General features: G+C 39.3%; 1 protein-coding gene across 4 annotated transcripts in view; it reads left to right on the top strand.

Annotated features, from left to right (window-relative positions):
• Positions 1–1,565: 1,565 nt before the first annotated feature.
• Vamp7 (vesicle associated membrane protein 7) overlaps positions 1,566–6,000 on the top strand; it is a 29,665-nt gene continuing 25,230 nt past the window's right edge. For 2 of the 4 annotated variants that reach the window (XM_029534606.1, XM_021188873.1), the window contains exon 1: positions 1,566–1,732. The gene's annotated coding sequence lies outside the window, so the exon portion shown is untranslated. The remainder of the gene's footprint in view (positions 1,733–6,000) is intronic. The other 2 variants (XM_021188872.1, XM_029534605.1) reach the window with 2 other exon arrangements.

The following is a 6,000-nucleotide window of genomic DNA, read 5'->3' as shown; positions in this document are numbered from 1 at the left end:
GTAGTGTTTGTGGAAATTAGACTCCAGCTTCTTTAGCTTTTAATGTGGATGCATACCAGTGACTCCATATTGTGTTTCCAGGCCCTTTACTTTTATCCTGGTATGGTTTATGTTCCATTGGAGAAAACTGATTTTTCCCTTTGTCAGCAGGTATCCATCACAAACAGATTCTGAATTTAGGAATGGGACTTTGTATCCTTATTAGTGCTGGGATTTTGTCTGATTTGAACTTATGTAGGTATTGTGAATACTCCACAATACAATCTAGAGAAGAAAAAGAAAAAGGGTAAAGAAAAGACAAATAATGGAGGTATTGTATTTCCAATGAAACACTATAGGTGATGTTATCCTCTGCTTAGCATCATTGCTCAGTAAAAATATCCTTGAAAATCCTTGAAAAGGGATGAGAAAGCTGAAGTTGTGTGAAATGAAGTATCAAGTAGCTAGAAAATAGATTACTTATTGTGTAGCTATTAGCTTTGAGGAAATATATGTATTCAAAATCACACCTAGCATTCTAGAACAGTCAACTGATTGAATGTGCCATTCAGTGAGACAAACAGGTCATGGAACAGGGAAAGTCGAAATCTATTAGGTAGATTTGGAACTATTAAAATTTAGATACCCAAGATATCCAGTTAACACTGGGTCTCAAGAGTATTGTCTGGGCTTCCTAAATACATGAGAATTATCGACATATGGATGACAACGATGCGATGGGGATAGCTGATATCACCAAGAAGTGTGTGAAGAATAAGAAAACAAAGTGCAGAGCAAGGACCTATGCAATGTGAACACTACAGAAGTAAATGGGCTGGCATAGAGGTGGGATGCAAACCTGATGAATGTAGCAATGGCTATAAAGTACTTTTCGTAGGAACATGGTTGAGAATTTTGTACGAAATGGAGAGGTTGGAGAATGATCACTCAAGTCTCTGTGTGGTGAGGAGGCCGGAAGTGTGGGGTTGAAAAAGGTGACTTTGGAATGTTTTACATATGAGAAAACTCCAGGGTCTCTAAATGTTGATAATACAGAGCCAGGAAGCAGGGAGTTTGCGGAGTTGGGAGTTGAGGGGAAGGTGGTGATGACAAAGGATAAAAAGGATATACCATAGCAGACTCAAATGATAGAAAAATAGATGTCGCTGCTTACTGTTGTTAGTGTTTTGCTGCTGTTATTTTTGATGGCAACGCATGGGAGAAATGATTGGTGAGGTACACAATAAAGTTAATTTTTTTTCGTAGCGAAAGCTCAGGGAGTTCCTGTCGGAGACATTGTTTTGTTTATGAACAGGCGACATTATCTGCTGAGAAATCAGTGTGGAGATAGCGGGGGGAAGCCCAACTCCTCATTTATTCTGGTGGTTATATTGGTAGACTACTTGTGTTGTCTTGCATCTTCTCGTTTCCTGGGATTATAGTACAGCGTTCGAGGTTGTTTATGAGTTGTTGACCCGACCTAAGGCAGACGTGGCACCCTTACACTCAGAACTACTACTCCCAGAGTGCAGTACGGGTTCTGGGAAGTGCGGAGGGCTGGGAACGTCCTCTAGCCTGCTCCCATTGGAGGAGAACTCACGTTCCCAGGAGGCCACGTGTAGGCGGGGCGCTTTACACGGAAGCTTGCGGCGTCAGGTCCTATCCACCTCTGGTTTCAGGCAGTGAGCGACCCTGGGAGGACCTGCGCCCCTTAGTCAAGAGCCCGAGTGCCCGCCAGAGGGTACCCGGTCAGGTAAGTGGAATGTGTCGTTTTCTGCAGTGAGGAGACAGGGAGGAAGAGAGGGAGGAGATGTAAACTAGAAGGTGCAAAGGTGGAACATAGGTGGCTTTGATTTCTCTGTTGTCTACCGTTCCAATTGATGAGCAGGTCCCATTTTTGCAAAGTATGCTTTTACGCTGCTGAAGAAGTCTCGGGTTAGTGTCAAAACGCCTTATTTGAGTTGTCATTACAGGATGCGAAAATGTTAAGTTTCTCATTCGCGTTTTGCCGACTTTTCTGTAGCCAAAAAACTCTCATCACCCATGTTCACCAATATCACTTTCTGCTTCATGATTTCCTTCTTGTTCATCCTTTATACCTATTGCATTTATTTATGTCTGTCTCCCTTTGTATTATGACTCCCTAAATTTAGTAGGAGTCCTCTCTTCCTGAGTTTCATATCCATTGTCTACTGCTTTAGCCATCATATCCAGGCTGACCTTGAATTCACTTTATTGCCAAGACTTACCCTAAATTCTTGATATTCCTGCCTCTGCTTTCCAAGTGTTAGTATCACAGGTGTGCACAATCACATCCCTATTTTCTGTACACCCTTAGCAATATAACCATTCCTCTTTCTCAGTCCTAGTAGGTAATAGATCTCCATTCAAACCTATGATTTGAGCATGTTACTGTTTTGTTTTTTTGTTTTGTTTTTTTTTAACCTGATGGCCAATCGATACCAAATTGATCCTGTACTTGGCTCTTTGGTTAATATAGCTCTGACTCTCATAACCAATGAATTATCAAGTCTTTTTCTTTGGATTTTATTAATCATATTCAGTGACTTGTATCATTTGGAAAATGTCTATCCCTTTGAATAGCTATTTCTGGAAGCAATGTACTTAACATATTTATTAAAGAATAAATACATACTAGGTACTCCATTAAGTGCATGGGATATATTGGTAGCAAACAAGACATAGGAGGTGACTAATATAATAACTTACATTTTGGGGGGAACAGGGATAAATAGGAATAATAAATCAATATGGTTAAAAGGTAGTTCGCTTGACAGAATGAAAGCCTACCCTGAAAAAGTGAGAGGGATATGTCTGGACTTCAGATCATTTTTCAGAAATATACTTGTGATAGCAACAAGAGTAATTTTAGTCTATAGCCAAACTTTTCATAAAGATCCCACCCCCTTCTTTAAAATTGTCTGGCTTGACAGTGTTCTTTGCTATCTGTTCCAAGGCTATTGCATCACAATATGTGGTTTATTTGCCATTGACTTATTTCCTGCTATGTCTCTGTCTTAGAGTTTTACTGCTGTGAACATGCACCATGACCAAGGCAACCTTTATAAGGACAACATTTAATTGGGGCTGACTTATAGGTTCCGAGGTTCAATCCATTATCATCAAGGCAGGAACATGGCAGCATCCAGGCAGGCATGGTGCAGAAGGAGCTGAGAGCTCTACATCTTGTTCCAGAGGCAAACAGAAGACTGACTTCCAGGCAGCTGGGAGGAGAGTATTAAAGCCCATGCCCACAGTGACACACCTACTCCAACAAGGCTACACCTCCTAATAGTGCCACTCCCTGGCCCAAGCATATACCATCAGAGTCTCAAACTAAAGAGTTGGTGATTGGATATCAATGAACTGTATTACCTGAATTAGGGAAAGAGTTTGATATTTAAAAAAAATTCTTCTTAATAGGTTCTATAGAATATAAAGTTATCTACCAGTTATAGTATTTTAAGTGCACCCTAACCCTGTTCACTTAATTCTTCAGTAGATATTTGTCAGGTGTTGTGCTGAAAATTGGGGAGATAGAGTAAAGCAAACACTTTAACATCTCTTTTAAGGAGAAATGTTAACAGTATACTGAGGAAAATGCTGATAGATTGGTACCTAGTCATTCCTTTCTTCATTCAATATTAGAATCACATAGTCTTATCTAATTTGATCATTATGATTATTCCTATATTATTCATCCTTTATACCCTATTGCATTTATTTATGTCTGTCTCCCTTTGTATTATGACTCCCTTTAGTAGGAGTCCTCTCTTCCTGAGTTTCATATCCATTGTCTTCTGCTTTAGCCATCATATCCAGGCCAACCTTGAATTCACTATATTGCCAAGACTTACCCTAAACTCTTGATATTCCTGCCTCTGCTTCCCAAGTGTTAGTATCACAGGTGTGCACGACCACATCCACATCCAACTACAACAGAATTCTCTAAATCAAACCATAGTAGATTGCCTCATAGCTATAAGGACAAGTCTGTAATATAGCTGAGACAAAAGACAAGGTAGTTGGTTTTAGAAGTAGAAGGGATGTGAATTATATAGAAAAGGGAGAATAGGATTGCTTTGAGAGGAACAGTGAGTACTGTTAATTGTGTCCTCCATAAAGTTATATTGAAGTCTGGGCTTCTGATACCTGTGTATGATACTTTATTGCATATAGGATTGTGTAAATATAGTTAATATGTGGTCCTATTGGAGTAGAGTGGACGTGACTACTATGATTAGTCTCATAAGGATAGAAGAGACAATGATATGTGAAGACAAGAGAGCACCATTTGACTAGAGAAGCAAAATTAAAGTGCTACAACTGCAAGCCAAAGAATTGCTAGCAAACCACCAGAAGCTATGAGACTAAAGATGTTTCCCCCCCCCTCATTTTGGTATATTACTCCTTTATTTTATATTTGGCAAATATTTTCCTTTTTACTGGATATTTTCTTTATTTACATTTCAAATGTTATCCCCTTTCCTGGTTTCCCCTCTGAAAAACACCCTCCCCCCATCCCCTTCCCCCCACTCCCTCCCTCTTCCCCCTGTTCACCAACCCACCCACTCCTGATTTCTGGTCCTGGCTTTCCCCCACACTGGGGCATACAGCCTTCATAGGACAAAGAGCCTCTCCTCCCATAGATATCTGATTAAGCCATCCTCTGTTGCATATGTAACTAGAGCCACAAGTTCCACCATGTGTGCTTTTTGGTTGGTGGTTTAGTCCCAGGGAGTTCTGGGGGTACTGGTTAGTTAATATTGTTGTTCCTCCTATGGGGCTGCAAACCCCTTCAGCTCTTTGGGTCCTTTCTCTAGCTCCTTCATTGGGGACCCTGTGCTCAGTCCAATGGATGGCTGTGAGCATCTGCCTCTGTATTTGTCAGGCACTGGCAGAGCCTCTCAGGAGACAGCTATATCAGGTTCCTGTCAGCAAGCACTTGTTGGCATCCACAACAGTGTCTGGGTTTAGTGATTGTAAATGGAATGGATCCCCAGGTGAGTCAAGACTAAAGATTCTTCTCTACAAATTTCATAGGTAACATGGACTTAAACAACACCTTGATTTTTGCCCTCTGTCCTTTTGAGCTTTGAGGTGATAATTTTCTGTCAGTGGTTACCCATCTGGAGGTTTTTATTTATAATTTTTATGCCTGCCACAGAAAAACAATTTATAATTCTTGGCAAGATCCAAGTAGAATTGGGATAGTAGCTATTGGCTTAAGTGAGGAATGCTTAAGAAAATTGGGAGAAACATCATTGATGAAAATTTAATAGTTCCATTACATGTTTTTGCTTCTGTGTTTGCTTATGATTCCATGCAATTTCTCAATATTATTTTATATAGCATCTTGTGATTTGTTAGTCACATAGTGCTGATAATTAGTAGAGCTAGGTTTCCTTATTGTAAACACAGTAAGTGTTCTTTCTGCCATAGTTGTTTCTGTTATCTCAACACTCATCAATATTTAACTGCAAAAGAGTTACAGTATAGGCAAACAAGATTTGACTATAGGTAGACTTTTTCAGTAATACAGGAAAGTAAAAACCATTCCTATTAGTAACATCTGGAAAGAAAAATCAGATTTCTGTTGGTATAGATGCAATATTTAGCCATCTAAATTTTAATTAGGAACTACTTTCATTGAGTGGGGGAAAACTTTTACTACTTCTCTGTAACTTATATCCACTGTTTCCAGTTTTACTCTGAATGGTGTACTCTGTACTCCAATACATTATACACTTTCTATAAACTTAAAAACTGTTTTAAGTTCCCCCTTCTTCTCTTTTTCTTAACTGTCTTTTCCCAAGCCATCCTTTGTATGACATTATTTTCAGATTTCTCACTTCAGTCCAGTCTAGATATACATAGAATTTAATCCACTGTTCTCTGAACAGTCTAACCAGCACAGCATGGAATAGTAATAAAACTTAAAGAGAGCAAATTGCCCTTTTTTAAAAAACACAATTTAGGATTATTTAGGCATTTTAAACA

The sequence above is a fragment of the Mus pahari genome (genome assembly GCF_900095145.1).
Source record: "Mus pahari chromosome X unlocalized genomic scaffold, PAHARI_EIJ_v1.1 GL456233.1, whole genome shotgun sequence".
Classification (NCBI taxonomy): Eukaryota; Metazoa; Chordata; class Mammalia; order Rodentia; family Muridae; genus Mus; species Mus pahari.
The sequence above is the reverse complement of the archived record's forward strand: the minus strand, read 5'-3'. Positions and strand labels throughout refer to the sequence as shown.